Source organism: Pleurodeles waltl, chromosome 1_2 (assembly GCF_031143425.1).
Source record: "Pleurodeles waltl isolate 20211129_DDA chromosome 1_2, aPleWal1.hap1.20221129, whole genome shotgun sequence".
NCBI classification, from domain to species: domain Eukaryota; kingdom Metazoa; phylum Chordata; class Amphibia; order Caudata; family Salamandridae; genus Pleurodeles; species Pleurodeles waltl.
In genome coordinates, this window is record NC_090437.1 from 406434411 (window position 1) to 406451327 (window position 16917).

Here is a 16917-nt window from a genome sequence, read left to right on the forward strand (position 1 = left end):
TAAAGGAACCCATAGGGGTGGTAAATGCCGTAAGCCACTTAGAATCTGGGTGAAGTTCTACTTGATGATATGCACTGGAAAGATCCAGCACCGAGAAACATACTGCATCTCCCATGGTACTTAAAATCTCATGGATTATAGGAAGAGGGTGTCTTTCTACCCAAATATTCCTATTCAGGTCTCTTAAATCAATACATACCCTGATGTCTTTTGAATTACTTTTCCTAGCAATCACAATGGGGGATAACCATTCAGAGCTGTCAATAGGTTGAATTATGCCTTGAGATTGCATTCTGTCAAGTTCCTCCTTGAGCGCCTGTTTCAGTAAATGGGGTATCGGTCTGGTTTTGTGTACGGTAGGCTTTGATTGGGGTTCCAACTTGATTTTGTGCTGAAATCCTGCTAATAAACCCAATTTTCCACTAAAAACTTCTGGGAATTCCTGAAAAATGTGTTCTTTTGAGTTGGGTTTGTCAATGATCAAAACTTGTTCTGGATTGTTTGGATCCAACTTAATCCCCAACTCCTTCTGATGCTGCCAGCCCAAAAGACTCGATCCCTCCTTTACAACATAAACCTTCCCCACAGTGGATCGACCCTTGAATGAAATAAGTGCTCTGAACATTCCTTTAAGAGGAATAGGGTCCTGGTTGTAACCTTTGGGGTTAATATCTGGTTCCGTTAAGCTGGTCACAATTCCATCATCAATTTTGTCAAGGTTCACAGCATTAATAATCGTAAAAGGGGAACATGAGTCAGCAAAGACCTTAACCGGGTTGCCATCAATGAAAATTTCACATTCTGGATACTGAAAAGGAATTACTTCTTTATCATTCACCTGTAATATAATTTTTTTAACTTCTTGATGATTTCCTTCTACATTCTTGCCATCATATGGTCTTTCTGGTCTTGACATATCCCTACACACTCTAGCAAAATGCCCTTTTTTGTTACATTTCCTACAAATGGCTGTTCTTGCTTGGCAACCAGTTGAATTCGCTAAATGGTTGCTGCTTCCGCAACGAAAACATTTTAGATTAGGATTTACAATCTTGTTTTTTTGAGGTATTTTATCTACGCCTCTAATTTTGAGAATGTTGTCTTCTTCTATGTTACCTTTGATTTCTGTGACCTGATCTGGAGCAGATGGACATCTAATTTCCTGTAAGCATATAGCAGTATGCTCAATGGATTTAGCAATTTCAATTGCTTCATGTAAGTCAGGTTGCTTTTGTAATAGCTTCTCTTGAATTTTTATATTACTGGTGCAACGAACTAATTGATCTCGAATGAGTGAATCATTAAGCTCCCCAAAATTGCATAAAGTACTTAATCCTCTCAAAGCAGCAATATAGTTGGTTATACTTTCTTGCTTACTTTGATTGCGAGAAAAAAATTTATGACGTTCTAAAACAACATTTATTCTGTCTCCAAATTGTTTTTCTAATTTCATGTATGTGGTGACATATTCATCCCGCACCTGATCTTCTGGAATATTAGGTTCAGGCAAGGATTCGTAAATTTTCCTACCATGTGTTCCTAAATTGTGTAATAAAATATGCTGTTTTCTAACTGGATTAAATCTGTCACCCCCAATGGCAATTAAATATGATTCAAATATTTTGAACCATTCTTTCCATGGAGAACTAGGTTCTCCAACCTCATTTAAAAACGGAACAGGTTGGGACATACCTGCAGCAGCCATCATGAGTACAGATTCCCAGGTAAATAGGGTAAGTCAAATGCAATTCACCTTAACACTAACTAAATACACTATAAAATATTATTGAAGTAACAGTTATGCAGTTATCATCAGTACAGATTCACAGATAAATAGGGTAATTCCAAGGTAAATCCCCTTATCAATAATTAAATACACATAGAAATTATTGAAATAACAGTAGAGAACAACCAAAATGTAAAGAGTAGGTTTTGTAGCAAAATTAGAGGAAAGAGCTCAAAGATTTCTGTGTTTCAGGTAACCGAGATTTATTTAAAATGTTTTGGTGCACTGCCAGCAACAGAAATGTGAGGATACTCGTTCCGCAGTTTACCGCGCCTTCCACATTACCATATTGGTCTGTATTTGTTTTCCTTTCTGGTTCGAAATGCAGCTTGTAATGTAATTAATTCCGTCTTAAATGCCAGTTCTAAAATCTTTAAGGCAACAGGAAAACAGCCTTTAATTTAATCATATTGTTGTGCTGCCAGGAACAGAATGCTGCTGACATGAAGACACACGATCATTGCACTTTACCGCACTGCATGTGCTTATTATTTTTATATTTTCTTTCCTCTGTGAAATGCCACTTGAAAAATTACAGCCTGGAATACTTTTCTTGTTTTGTGTCAACGCTTAGATGAAATACTGGTTAAAAGCTGGATTGAATTTCAATGCTTCCGTTTTCTTTCCTAAAAACGTTTTCACTTTGTTATTTCAGTGTTCTCTGTCAGAGCAGGAAAGGTCAGAAAGGTTAAGTGTTCCGAAGATATAAATAGAACCGAAAGTTAAAGTAAGGCACAGGAAGCGCTAAGGCGAAATGGCACGCTTATGTTCAGCTAGAGTATTCTTTAAAGTAATAACAGTACCTTAAGATAATTAAAGTTGCTGAAGGGTTATCCAAAAGGGGTAGAGATGAGAGTGCCCCCTTCCGCACGTAACTCGTCCCCAGTGATATAAAGACACTTCAATCAAATTCCTTTTGCTTCAGTCTTTATTCTTTCATCTCCACTGCCTCAGCAACAGTTCTCCACACAGCTGCTCTTCTAGCTCCTCAACGTTCTACTGTCAACTCCAGCCCAATAACTGTCGGACTCTTCCATTCTAAGGGGAAGGGGAGGTGGAAGATACTACTACTATCGGTGTAAATATTAAACTCCTATTAGGATAAACTTATTTATATAGAACAATATATATATAGCTTATTTAATTAAAACTGCGATACAACAGTTGCCACTGACATATTCACCTAATTATAATGTTACTATATATATATCTATCTTTATATATATTTCTCTCTCTCTCTCTATGTATATATATATATAAATATATATGTATAAAATACGAAACACCCAAACACCTGGCTCCTTTGACTCACCGCATAGCCCTTTCATACCTGGTTCATGACGGAATATAGGCATGCCAATAATTCTTACCAAAACAAAATTGTGCTACTTTCACAAACAAATGTCAGCACTTTTCCAAAAATCCATTTTATTGTGGCAAGATGAAGCAACAAGTTTATATATATCGTCAGTCAAGGTACCTCATCCCCTCCCTCGCCCTAACAACACTTTGTCATGTTACCTGCAAGCAGTAGCTGTGCAGCATCAGTCAAAAAAAAGAAATAAAAAGAGTGATGATGTGTATGCATGCAAATGCATCTTCACGCTTTGGTGGCCAAGAGTGATGATGTATGCACAGGCATGTATCACTACTCTTGCACGCATATGGCATGAAGTGGATACAATTTCATTATTTTTTCTATTAACATTCCAAGATGGTACACACCACCTGGAGCAGTAAATAAAAAAATAAAATAAATATGCATGAAACCACTTTTTTTTTTTTTAAATGAAGCCGGCGGGCTCATATGGCAGCTGCCAAGTCCTCTAAAAACAACAAAAAATCTATTTTTTAAACCCTGTATGTGGAAGGATGGGGGAGAAGCAGAGATGGAGGAATTAAATAGTTGACACTGGGAGAGGAACAGTGGAGGAGCTTGAGGCAGAGGTGGAGAATCAGCATGAAAGCAGTGCCAGGATTGGAGGGAGCAGCATCTCTTGGTGCTCCTGAGGGCACTGGAGGCCTGTGCTAGATCTCAACCCAGCTGTCTAAGACAGCTGGGTTGTGATGTTTAAAGTGTGCATGTTTGGTTGGCTGTCGCAAGACAGCCAGCCAAAGGGACACGCACCTCTTTAAACAAGTACACAGGCAGCCCCACACTCCTCCCTGCTGCTGGCACTTGCGTAGTCCCGCCCCATCCTGACACTCAGTTCAGGAAGGAGGATGATAAATAAAATGGTGATAAATTACCTCTAGCACCATTTTATTTTTCATCTCTGGGCAGTGAATGTGGGCATTTTTCCCCGGTGGGGCGATGCTCCATTGCTCCAATGGAGGAGCCGCCCCTGTTGTAGTCGATATTCAGAACTATAACCAAGCCATGGTAATGTGATGGCTCTGACTGTGTACCAAAACACCTCTGTGCCATTCCAACCAAATGACTCGTTTTGAGCCACATTACAAGTATTTCATGTGCTTTGCAAACAAAACTCTGTTAATTTTAATTGTTGATTATTTGGCATTTCTTAACTGGCTCACCACATGTACAAATGCCCTACTCTTAGTAAAGATGTCTTAGCAATGGGCCAGTGCTATCTAGAGAAGATTGTTGGGTTTAGTAATACACAGAGAGACTTTTGTAACAAAGCTGGAGCAAATCTATATCTGATAATGGTGCTGAAGTCAGTGTATTGGGATCATAAACCATCTCAGAATTCGAGGGGTTTCTTGGAAAGGGCATCAAACACCTGACAGATTCCTTACTGTTTAACAACATAATAACAAAAGTGAAAACATTGATCTTAGGATACATTAGGGACTATTGCCAAGCATGTATTGGCTTCAGATCTGTAAGATATACTAGGTATATGCAGCAGTCGAGGTGCATTAAAACACGTATGGAAACTGTGATGCGGTGCACAAAGGGGTGGGGTGAATGAGCATGGAGCTGAAGTCAGAGGCATGGCATAAAAAACTAAATATGCATGGAGCTGATGTCAAAGGCATGGCTTAAAAAAACAAATATTCTGTAACTTTTTTCTGTCTCTCACCTTCAGGTAACTACATATGAAATAAGACACAGCTTGAATAAAAATGAAATACAATTTAAGTTAATCACTGGGATTTGCGCTATCGTACATTATGAAACCTCTATTAGTTAATGCCTCTCAGAGGTCTGTGAATGTAACCAGACAGCCACAGAATAGTATCTTGGTTGGTGCAGTGGAGAATAGTGACTTGTGTATGTTTAGTGCTACAAGGACCCAGAGTGACAGAAAGCACTCAAAACATGTAAGTCATTAGTTTAAACTTATATTACACACATTGTAAGGGAGCCTGCTATAAAATGTCAAAAAAAGTTTAAGGAAGAAAAGTGTTCACAAAATATGGATCTTAATAATACCCAGACTGTAGGTATTGCAATTTTTTAATTAACTGTCCTTTTAAAGCACTCACTTCACAGCTAACCTGGTAACACCCTTTCAATACCATTCAAAAATAACAAATCTATGTTATCAGAAAGCGCCAAATGATTCCATCAATTAAAACCAATACTGGCTTCCAAAAACCCTTTCTATTTGCAGAATAACCAGTTGTGCACAGCAGACACCCTAGCAAAAAGGCTTGTTTAGCTGTCTGCCCCTCCCTCGTTTTTACAGCACAGGAGACTCCCTGCCTTACATTTCAGCTGAAGTATTTCAACTCTTGGAATAACCGTTCCTAGGACGGTTCTCTTTTCACAAAAAGTACGGGAACTGTATTTCTTAAATTGAAAAAGTATGGACATACCACCCACTTCAACTAGTGGGTGTATGGGACTTTTTAGCGCATTAATGGTGAATGAAAGAGAACGGAATTGTCAGAAATTGTAGGGGGTGATCTCTTGTTAGACAGCGGAGCGCTACAGTATGCATACCCTTTACCACAGAGGACAGGCAGAACTGTCGAGGTCCTGGCCACAGAATTGTTTTTCAGGTATTAAACACCAATGTCGAGACCTATCCTGCTAAGTAGGTTGCAAATGAGACTTCACTGGAACCTGAACCTGTTGTAACAGATTGATAAAAAGGACCTGTTGTCGATTTATGCGGCAGCAAATGTTTCCAATGTAACCTTACAAATAAGAGTTGTTAATATCACTTAACGGTCCCCAATTTATCGAAGATTAAAGGCTTAGGTGGCAGGATACAAACCAGTGAAACGAGGCTACACACAGATCTCAACAGCACGGACTCAGCCCACTGAGGTACCTTGTCTTACATTTCTTCAGGACCTTTGTTATTGGTTACTGGCAGCTAACATGCATTCTTTGGTCATATAGGTCAGTGGTCGAGACCTACACATATGGTTTAAGGAAGATGATCCAAGTTCTCGTATCTGCTTCCTCATAAAACAAAGGCGGTCCTCTGCAACTCTAAGCGTGCTGTTTCCAGTTAAAGAAAAATAAACTCCTGTTAGAGTCTAGTCATTTGATGACATAACCAGTAAACTGCAACATGTTCATTTTCCCAACCGCATGCCATTATTCTGCGTTTGCATAAAGTCTAGATTGGCTAATCCAGGACTTCCACCATTGCCAAATAGAACGGAGACAAAATTAACAACCGACCAGTGGCGTAGTTACCAGTGATGCAGAAGGTGCAGTGGCACCGGGACCGAAGCCCCGTGGGGCTCTTTGAACCTTGATAAATTTGTTACAACTGTACTCAAAGAGGCCATTTCCCTTGCTTGCCCCAGGCTCCGCATCATCCTTGCTAAGCTACTGCAAATGATGTATCTGACCTGTGGTTCATACCACTGTTGTATATATACCTACTACATGCAAAGTTAAAGGCAGAGCTGGCTGGTACATCTACTTTTTAAAACTTCATCAGCCACAGGCTTTGCACCGGAAGTTTAAAGACTAAAATCATGGAATGGAGACAGTGTTGGTTCAGAGAGGTGGGCACTGCACAGGTTGGGGTTCCATTGAACGTGCAGGATGTTGCATCATGGACAAAGTTTTGCAGACTGATGGAGGTTCTTCAGCCTGGTCCTCAGATGACTCACACACAGGATTGGACTGGGACAGAAAAAAGCCCAGGCGCCAGAAAAAGTTCTCCCTGCAGCGAAACAGCTAAAAAAAATCGTTCATAGTTGCAGATCTGGCAGTTGTTAACTTATAAAAACGCACTTGGGCGTTTTGACAAGCCACCAAATCACAAAGGCTTCTTGGTCATTTGAGCTCCAACAGACAATGCTTAATCTGGAAAAAAACATAAGTGGATATTTACCAGAATTGTTCTTTGAGGGCCACTACCCACTTACCCCACTGACACTGACCCGCCCACTTTCACCACTAGCTCCACCCACGAGCAAACCCACCTTTCTCAAGAGAGACCCGGAGGGTTTCCCCCATAAAGTGTGAAAAAGAGGGTCAATTTGCGCTTTTTACAGCCCACCTTCCCTTTGCAGCTCAGTGTTCATATATTTGCTAAAAAGCTATGGACGGCACTGCAGAGAAGCATACTCCATAGAATAGAAAGAATACTGGGACCTGCACAGCCAGCAAATAAGAAAAGACTGGAGGTTGTTTTTTTTTTGCTCCCGTCACGATGCAGAAGACCAAAAAGAACAGCCCGTAGGCAGACTCTTGCAAGCATGGACGTCTCTAAGGGGTCGCAGCTTAATCCTTGTGACACTTGGCCTCAGAGGTCGCAAAATCAGTGCCAAGAGCACAGGGGCAGTTCTTCCCTTGCTTGGAGCCCCCCTTCCTTGCTTTCAATCAATTGTTTATTACAGTAATAGTGAATAATACATTATTCACCATTACTGTAATACAAATGGAGTACAGTTAGCTGGAATATGAATCTCCTTGGTAGCTGAGGTAAGTGAAAAACACTTTTAAATGTATGTTGTGTGCGTGCTTGCGGATGAGAGTGTGTTTATGTGAGAATGACTGTGTATGAGTGAATGCGTGTGTATGTGTAAGCATGTGTGTGAAAGTAAAGATGGTATGTCGTGTGATGTCACTTCCGCTACCCCTGGCATTTCGGGGAAGCGCTTGCTTGCTTCTGCTGCATGGGCCTGTGGACGGAGCCCGGACTCTGCTTAACTGCCTGCTGAAAAGGTTGCAGGGACCTTCCGACACATGCACTTTATTTCTTAATGCACAGGAATATTCAGAACACAGACAATGACATTGCCACTGTGTGTGGCATATATTTATGTGGTATTTGCACAAATTGAACCTGGTCAAACGCAAGCGTCCAGTCAACGAGTGATGGCGCGGTAGCTGAATGTCACCCGACACAGCAGATGGTACTGGCAGTGGTACACAAAGAAACTCCTCAGCGAAGCAATTTATTGATCATTTTACAATGGTCCTCCAATACTGACTGGCAGAAGAGGGTTTTCCAATATGTACTGGCAGTACCGTTGCCCACACGAGGGCCAGAAAAGGTCCAGGCCCCCCAAATAAGTGCTGATGGCGCCCACTGGCACCGCGTGGCACACATTAACTAGTCACCAGCAGGCAGCCGAAGGACCATCAGTGGGTAGAATATCACTCTGGTGCCCGGGCCCTGAGCTGAGCAAACTGATTTTAGTCGACTTTACTTCTTCATTGATGTATAAAGGAAGGTCTTCAACGTCCAACAATGATAGAACGACGATGACCTTAACTTGGCACTACGAAAGGAAAATATTTCTTCATGGGACGTGCTGATCTTTAATACACCAATGCTACATTTTCCCAAGCTAATGTAACCTACGTTTCCAAAAAAATTGGCTAACAAAATTCCTGAAATATTTGTTGTCTGCGAAAGTCACATATCCAATTGCTATTCAGAAACCCCGGATGGCTGAGGTCCCAGTTTGGTTTGTAAAAGCACTTTCTCTGTGTGTCTCCCTCCCCATTGCACTTCGTACAATCACAATCTGCTGAATATTGAGCAAACAGGCTTATCTGCGGCCTGGATAAGCGGCAGCGCTCAGAATAAGGCCATTAGCAAGGTGACGAGTAATCCTTCCTTGTATGAGGTGTGTCACACTGTCACTCCAACCAGACTCATTCTTGGCACTACCAGTCACGGTGCTGACGTAATTCGTGTAACGTTTTACAATCCAAGGTTTTGTAACACCTTACTGACGTGTATTTTGAAACAACTAATTGCAGTTTCAGGTGTTCCACGTACGTGTACATACACCATTTACGTTTGGTGCATTTGTGCCTCAATTTGTAGGAAATGTTAATGTACACCTTGACTTAGTATTAGTGGCATTCCTGCACACTTGCCTGTAGACAGGCACATCTGAGACTCTGTGCGGAGAGGGCCTAGCATCATTTTAGAAATAAGGCACGTGCAAGGAAATTAAGATTTCCTGTCTACTTTAAAAGACACATAGATTCTAGTTAAGGGTGGTCTATTTTGGCTGAAAATTGAAGTGTTTGAATGAAACGGATTACAAGTAGCACCCGGTATTTCCAGAAACTGTAATACCAGATTTTTCAGGTGTGGCAATTCACAAAGTCACAAAAAAGCACAGGTGAGATATAAAATAATTAATTGTTAAAATCCATCACGTTTTTGCTACGTAAGATTGATTTTTAACAGTTGGGGCTACCCCAGACACATATGAAATTAGTATATCTGCTGATATCATGCTGGGAAATAAGCTAAACAAAGGCTGAATAAAACGGGCACTAAAATACATCTGTTTCAAGTCAATATTTATCAACCACTAGGTGTGTAAGTTTAATAACTACATGAATCATTCAAAATGCCAAAGCACCTGAGATCTCTGAAAAAATCCTGTTCAGGTTCAAGGGGAGCTAAAAAACACAAAAAACGAGGGCCCCTGTTGAATAAATTAGACGGTGCGCACCAGTGGAACAATACACTTCTGTAAAACCATACAAAGTCCACCTACCCAACAATTTTTATATATTGGTCATAAGTCACTGAATCAGTACACAGGAATGAAGCAGTGTTGAGCCAGAAACTTGGTATACAAGCTTGCCTTTTATACAATACCTTGTATTTGTTCATACAAAATAACTTCTTTACTCAGTCGGAATTTTTTTTTTTTTTTTTTAAATAGCCTTATATCCCACCAGAGCAGGCTATACTGGCAATTAAAGGCCCACTCCAGCGTTATACCAGCTCGGTCCTGTTTAATGCCGGTGTAACACTGCGATGGAGGGCTATAAGGCTATTAGACATTCCACCACTAGAGGGCAGAATGTTCTTATAAATAAAACAAAGGCCTCGGAGCCTGAGGTGACACTGAAACCCACTCAGGCTCCCTGAGAATGAAAACATTGGAATGTTGGAGTTTGGGCTTCTACCAGCCGTTAGAAGTCCAAGTACCCCATTGTCTTCAATGGAGCTCCCAACATTCCAATGTTCTAATGCAAAAGTGACAAGAACACATTTCTAAAATGTGTCCCCTTTATCAAAGAAAAAACACCTCTTACATACTCAACCTGCTCACACTAAAAAAGCTGAAACCATAATCCACTCATCAATCCTGTTCATTCATTCCTCATTCACACCAAACATGCTCAATGAATTTTCAACATAGCTTAAACAAGTGATGGAACTCAAGCACCTGGGCCTCCTGTGTCACTGCACGTTGACACATTCTGCCCTGGCCACTTTGTGTACATCAGGGCAAGATATTAGTGTATCACACATGGGACCCCAGCTGAAATCATCGTAACACTAGTAACTGTGGATCATGGCAGCAAGATCATTTCCTAGTGTGTTACTGCTAGAAATATAGCAATTTGATGTTGATAGACACAAAGGTGTAGAGTTCAAAGTGCTCCTCACCCGGTCAGTTGTCTGTACATCTTCACATGCTTCAGCTCTGCCCTCCCCCTCTGCTGATTGGGTGGGACAGTGCCGAGGTACTCCCTCTGTTGACGCAGAAGACTGCTAACATACCACTTCTGAATGCCCTCCTCTTCCCCAAGCACTGCAGAAAAAGGAATTTTCCCAACAACCAGCTGAAAAGAGAATCCATAAACAGCCAGGGGATGCAGAAATGCTATTCACAAAAAGTTGATTTGTGGACCTTAGTTTGACTGTACTTGATTTGTACACTTATCCCTCAACATTTTTTTGCTAATTATTGTAGCAGGACAATTTATTGAACATGGTCACCCAGTCCCAACTCCAAATTTCAATGTCAAAACTCTACGGTTAGTACACTGGCATTTCATGAGTGGACACCAGAGGACTTATAAAATAAATCATGGTGTGCTTCACTTTATATGTTTTAACTACAATTCTACATATCTATCTTCATGTGGGTAAACTGATAAAGAGAGAGAAAGTTGTTTAATTCGAGGCAAGGACCCAAATCACGTAAAGGCTGGTAACTTAGGCACTACATTACATATTCTCCCTGATTACTTACAAAATAAAATAAAATACAGCCTGCCAGAGAGAGGAGAGAAGTTGACTTCATTTCTGAAGTCAAGGTACTCTGAGGAGGTAATATATTTATAAATCATGTTCCCTGAAGGGAGCGCATCTACATGTATTAATGTGCTCCCATAGTCCAAGTTGCTTGTGATTAGGGTATGTGTGATGGTTTTCCGGGTGGGGATTGTGAGCTATTGCACCTAGATGCAAACAAGAAAAAGCCTCATTGTGATCCTGCTAACTGCGATCGGAATTTATGGAGGGGTCGCACAACCATCCACAAACCCTTCTGTAATACGAAAGTGCCCCTCTGGTGCAAGAAGTGGGTATAAACACCACTTTCGGCATGAAAGGTGCAATATATTAACACGTGAAGTATGTTTCCTCTCAAATAATGAGCCTCAATTTTGCTGGGAATATACTTTAAAAATAAATAAATTAAAAGGTGATTATCTGTACTATTTTTTACAGAACAGCTTTAATTCCGGTCAGTGACCTGCTTTTCCCACTGTCAGCTTGCTTTAGAAGAGGCAATATAACAGGTTAGAAATGTAGAAAATGTATGCCATTATCTTATTTAAGACGACTAGCGATGTCATAAAGTGACTGTAATAAGAAAAATAGAGACAGGACAGACGATTATTACAGGCTTTCGTAATATTGTTCCTATAAACCAATACCCATGTTAAATGTACCTGATCTGCCGCGCGCTGTCTGCACCAGGGGGAGGGCGGTCCACTCGGACACAGGACGAAGGCGGTCTTACTTGTGGCTTTTCCTACTTGAAGTCTTATTTTTAAAGTAGCACGTGATGTTTATTATGCCTCAGAAACAAACCCCCTCCATCACGGGAACTCACAGAAAAAGATAGCGTGAAAGAGGAGTCTGCTCGGAAAGCCACAAATACAATTCCGAAGAAACGTTCTGCCACAACAAAAAAAAAAACATTCTTGATAAACATCTGCAAAGAGTGTGTGACAATTGCCCTCTGCTGCCCTTTTTTGTGTGTCAAATGTAAATACATTCCTATGAGTCAGCTCCAAACACTCCGTTTCAGAACGCGGAACTTCCCGTTCTTAAGTATTTACAGTATACACACTCGATGGGGAATTCGAGTTAGAAACTGCACGGGGGGAGGTGACTAGGCAGAAAGCCTGTATCTTTCCTGCTCCTCAAAACATCATATTTGTAAGCCTTGGTGTTTTAGCTGTTTGACAGACCCCTGACATGAATAAAATGAATATAAGTAGTACATAGATTACATGCGTAAAGGGTCTTTTGGTCAGCCCATTGTTCATGTGTCATTCTCATTTTTGCAGCCTAACACAGATGTGTCAGCCCACTTCAGCTATTTACTCTGAAACATTCCCCTAAAAATGAGTGCCCTTCGGTGCCACAGCTGGTGGGCCACTTCTCTCATTTTCTCTTTTCAGTGTGTGCTACTTCATGTTCTACTTATTAGGGTCGAGCACGCGCTCGAGCATTTGTATCGCTAGCAAGACGCTTTAGGTAGTGGAAAAGGGCTCGAAGCCCCATCGATGTCACGTCAGTGTCTTTCATTGGCAAGTTGGCTTGCCTGTTAGAATCCGCTTCTTTTGATTAGTGGAAGGCACGCATACGTCATGCCTTTTCCGGTCGTTAGCCCTCCTCCAGCGCAGCAACCAAGTACAGAAAACATGCGAGGCTCGCTGGGTTTGTGGACTACTTTTTCTCTATTTGCGCAGCGCTTTGCATACTATCGACCTTGTTACACAGTTAAATGCACTTTTGCCGGTTACATTCATAATAGCACTTTTGCCGATAGGTATTATTACGTATGAACTGTAGCAGCGCGATGGCGCAGTTTTTTTTCTTTTAATGCAAGAAAAATCCGGTTGGGAGTTTACAACTGTGAACAGCTGTAACTCCGACAAATGCAAGACCCTAGTGCATTGCAAATGCTTGTTTTTTTATAGCAAGCATATGGCCACTATGTTTAGGCACAGGCAATATGTTTAGGCACAAGTATTTTTTTTAACTTTAATTCTTTTAATGTATTTTGCAGATGTTTGGGAATACATAAAACAAGTAGTGGTAAAGTTGGTAGATCTGGTGGTAGCTGCAAGACTTTGAGATTTAGCACAGCTTGCTATTTTTCATAACTCTTGCAGAACATTATTGTTGGGGAAGCTGTAGGGCCCTTGTCAGTCTAAAAAAGAACCTGTGGCTAAAAGCAAAACATCAAAATAATTGTCTTGGTCCTTAAATGCATATATTGCTATAACAGTCCTTGGCTCTTAAGGGAATTTGTGTGGGAATGTGCTCCTTGTGAAATTGGTCAATGCTGTCACTCATTGAAGTTGACTAATGGTAGAAGTGGGCTAACCCTTTGCCCCATGTGGTATGCTGTAGTGGGTGGAAGAAAAATTTGAATGGCACAATAACAGAGCAATGGACGAAGAGGGCCAACTGAACGCCCTTCTAAGTAAGTTTCTTCTGCTAATTACAGTATTGTCAGAAAGAAGTAAAGTATCTGGGTCACCAAATTGAGAAAGGTGCGAGAAAATTGACCTGAGAAAGAGTCACAGCAATTTATACAAATTAATCCCCCAGTTACACAGAGAGCGTCTGAATGTTTTTGGGCATGGTGAGCTATTGCTACCAATGTATCCTGGATTTTACGGTAATTTCCAAACCGTTGCGCAAATTGACACACAAGGAAGTCACAGATCCAGTCCCTTTCAATGAAGAGTGCAGGAAAGCTTTCACTGAGTTGAAAAAGAGTTTGCGCAGAGCTCCAGCTTTCGGATATGCCTGATTACATGAAAGGTTTTGCACAGTTTTGTCAGGAACGTGATGGTTGTGCTCTTTCTGTTTTGATGCAGTCACATGGAGGAACAAACAGGCCAGTGGCATATTTTTCCACCACATTGGATGCTGTCGCTGCTGCTTTGCCTGGCTGTCTGAAAGCAGTGGCTTCGGCTGGTGTAAGTATCAGTCAATGCGAAGACATTGTGATGGGCACCCTTTAACTGTCTATGTCCCACACTCAGTTGAAATTCTTTTGATCAGGTTCCAGACCCAATATTTGACCAGTGCCCATCTTATCCATCATGAATGATTAATTCTTGGATCCCCAAATGTTGCTATCAAAAGATGTTCCACATAGAATCTCACCACATTAATGCCCATGAATGTTGATGATTTACCTGATGTTATTGAAATGTAACATGACTGCCTCAATGTCACTGAACTGTGCACCAAACCCAGACCTGATATTCAGGATACTCCTTTGGAGGAGAATGACCAAGTTGTATTTGTTGATGGCTTCTGTTTAAGAGACAGTGAAGGTACTCTGAGAGCAGGTTATGCAGTTTGCATCCTCTCTGGAGTGGTCAAAACATCATAGCCTCAAGGAGTCGTTTCTGCCCAAGTAGCCAAATCGGTTGCTCCTACAAGATCATGCTGCATATCAGAGTATCTCAAAGTGACAATATTCACAGATAGTCAATATGGATTTGGAGTTGTCCATGATTTCGGGCAGTAATGGCACCAGCGAGGTTTCATGACCTCTTCTGGATCACCCATTTGAAATGGTGAAAGAATTCATAATTTGTGGGAAGCTCTACAGTTACCTGAGAAGACTGTTGTTGTAAAATGTACCACATATGTAAGATCAAATGACTATGTATCGTTGGGCAATACCTATGCTGAACAAATTGCCAGATATTGTGCACTTCATTGTGTCACCTTCAATGAACAGTGGAGTAATAAAAGTCACACCAGTGAGTCAAATCAAAATTTCTTGATGTCAGTGGTTGACACCTGGGATGAGATTAAGAGGTTGCAGGAAGAAACTACAGAGGAAGAACACAGAGGTTGGATAAAAGCAGGTTGTGCTCAAAGAGAGGGAGATTACGTTTGAATTTTAAATGAAGGGAAAGTTGTGTTGCCAGAGTGTTTGCTGAACTCAATGGCGAGGTATTATCATGGTCAGATTCATCTTGGCAGAGATGCAATGATTCACACATTGAAATAGACATGGTACAACCCCACATTTACATTGGTTGCAGAAGTGGTTTGTCACAGATGTGTTACATGCCAACAAATGAATTTAGGGAAACACACAGTGGTTAATTTGAGCCACATAGGCAGGTCCATTTAACAGAACGCAACTCAATTTTATTGAGTTGCCCGTCGCAATGAACTGAAGTATGTGTTGGTCATCATGTGTGTTTTCTAAGTGGATTGAGGCTTATCCAGCATGTAGGAATGATAGTCTCTCTGTAGCTAAGCTAATGTTCCTGGGACTAATACCTAGGTATGGATTTCCAACTTATTTGGAATCAGACTGAGGAACTCATTTTAATAATGAGATCATAAAGTTGTTGTGTGTAGCACTAAACATTGAGCAAACATTGCACTGCAGTTACAGACCGGATGTTACGGCTCTGCCGTCCCATCTCTAGGGGGCGCAGTAAACAGACTATCTGCAGCCTGGGAATCATCATTAACACTCACCCAGAGTCCCTTTCTATCCTGTTTGCTTCCCTTTTCGATTTGGCATTCTATGGGAGAACTGCATTTGTTCCCATGGACTTCAGGTCGCATAGTGCACTGCCCGGTAGTCGGTAAGATCTGTAATCTTCTGTCCATTGCTTCCTATTGGAAAAGTCTGGTTGTTCCTTTATACTGGATTCTCTCCTCCAGGACTTGTGAGAGACTGAAACTGCACACACCTGTGACCTAACTTGTGCAGCTCAACCATGTGACTCCACCCTGGGTTTGCTGCTGCCTGGAACTGCTTATAAGCTGCCATTTCCTGAAGCTCCTCATGGTGCATTGGAGTTCGATTCCTTTGTGTACCAGACCTCTTGTTGGATTGCGTTCCAGTCCTGTTCTGCTTCCGCCTGAACTTGTTCTCTGTTTCTCAGCCCTGTTCCTGATTGTTTCAGCCAGAGTCTTCTTCCTGTTTCTTAGCCTTGTTCCTTTTTGTTTCAGCCAGAGCCTGCTCTCTGTTTCCCAGTCCTGTTCCTGCCTTGTTTCAACCTGAACCTGCTCTCTGTTTCCCAGTTCTGTTCCTGCTTGCTCCAGCTTCCTGTATTCCAGTCCTGTTCTTGCTTACTCCAGCCAGAGCCTGTTCTCTGTTTCCCAGTCCTGTTCCTGCTTGTTCCAGCCAGAGCCAGACCCGCCCGAAACCGTAACACCGGAGGCGTCTGGATTGGTGGAGCAAATTAATGGAACACTGAAAGCTCGATTGGCGAAGGTTTGTGCCTTAACAGCATTGAAATGGCCTGATGTATTGCCACTTGTCCCGATGAGCAAGCATAACACCCCTGACAGGTAGACAGGTCTGTCTCCCCACAAAATATGGATGGGTCATGCAATGAGACTACCAGCAGTACCTGCAAATGCACTTGTGAACAAAACAGATGACTCAGTGCTGGATTGTTGCAAAGATCTGGCTGATGTGGTTCACTCTTTGTCTCATCAGACTGAAGCAGCAACAGTTCAACCAGCTCAAGAACAGTGCAGCAGCCTGAAGGATGGGGAGTGAGTGCTGGTTAAGAAACATGTGAGGAAGACTTGCCTGGAACCAAGGCGTAAAGGCCCATTTCAAGTCATCTTTGTGACGGCGATAGCTGTGAAATGTGCTGGTCTTCCGAACTGGGTACATGCAAGCCACACATGGAAAGTTCTGTGTCCTCTTGAAAACACATAATCTGATCCTGCAATAGT

General features: G+C 41.6%; 1 protein-coding gene across 4 annotated transcripts in view; it reads right to left on the reverse strand.

Annotated features, from left to right (window-relative positions):
• LOC138300643 (programmed cell death 1 ligand 1-like) overlaps positions 1–12108 on the reverse strand; it is a 202208-nt gene extending 190100 nt beyond the window's left edge. For 2 of the 4 annotated variants that reach the window (XM_069240275.1, XM_069240257.1), the window contains exon 1: positions 11895–12107. The gene's annotated coding sequence lies outside the window, so the exon portion shown is untranslated. Of the gene's footprint in view, positions 1–2589; positions 2764–11894 lie in introns of those variants that run through there. The other 2 variants (XM_069240284.1, XM_069240266.1) reach the window with 2 other exon arrangements.
• Between the last annotated feature and the right edge of the window lie 4809 nt (positions 12109–16917).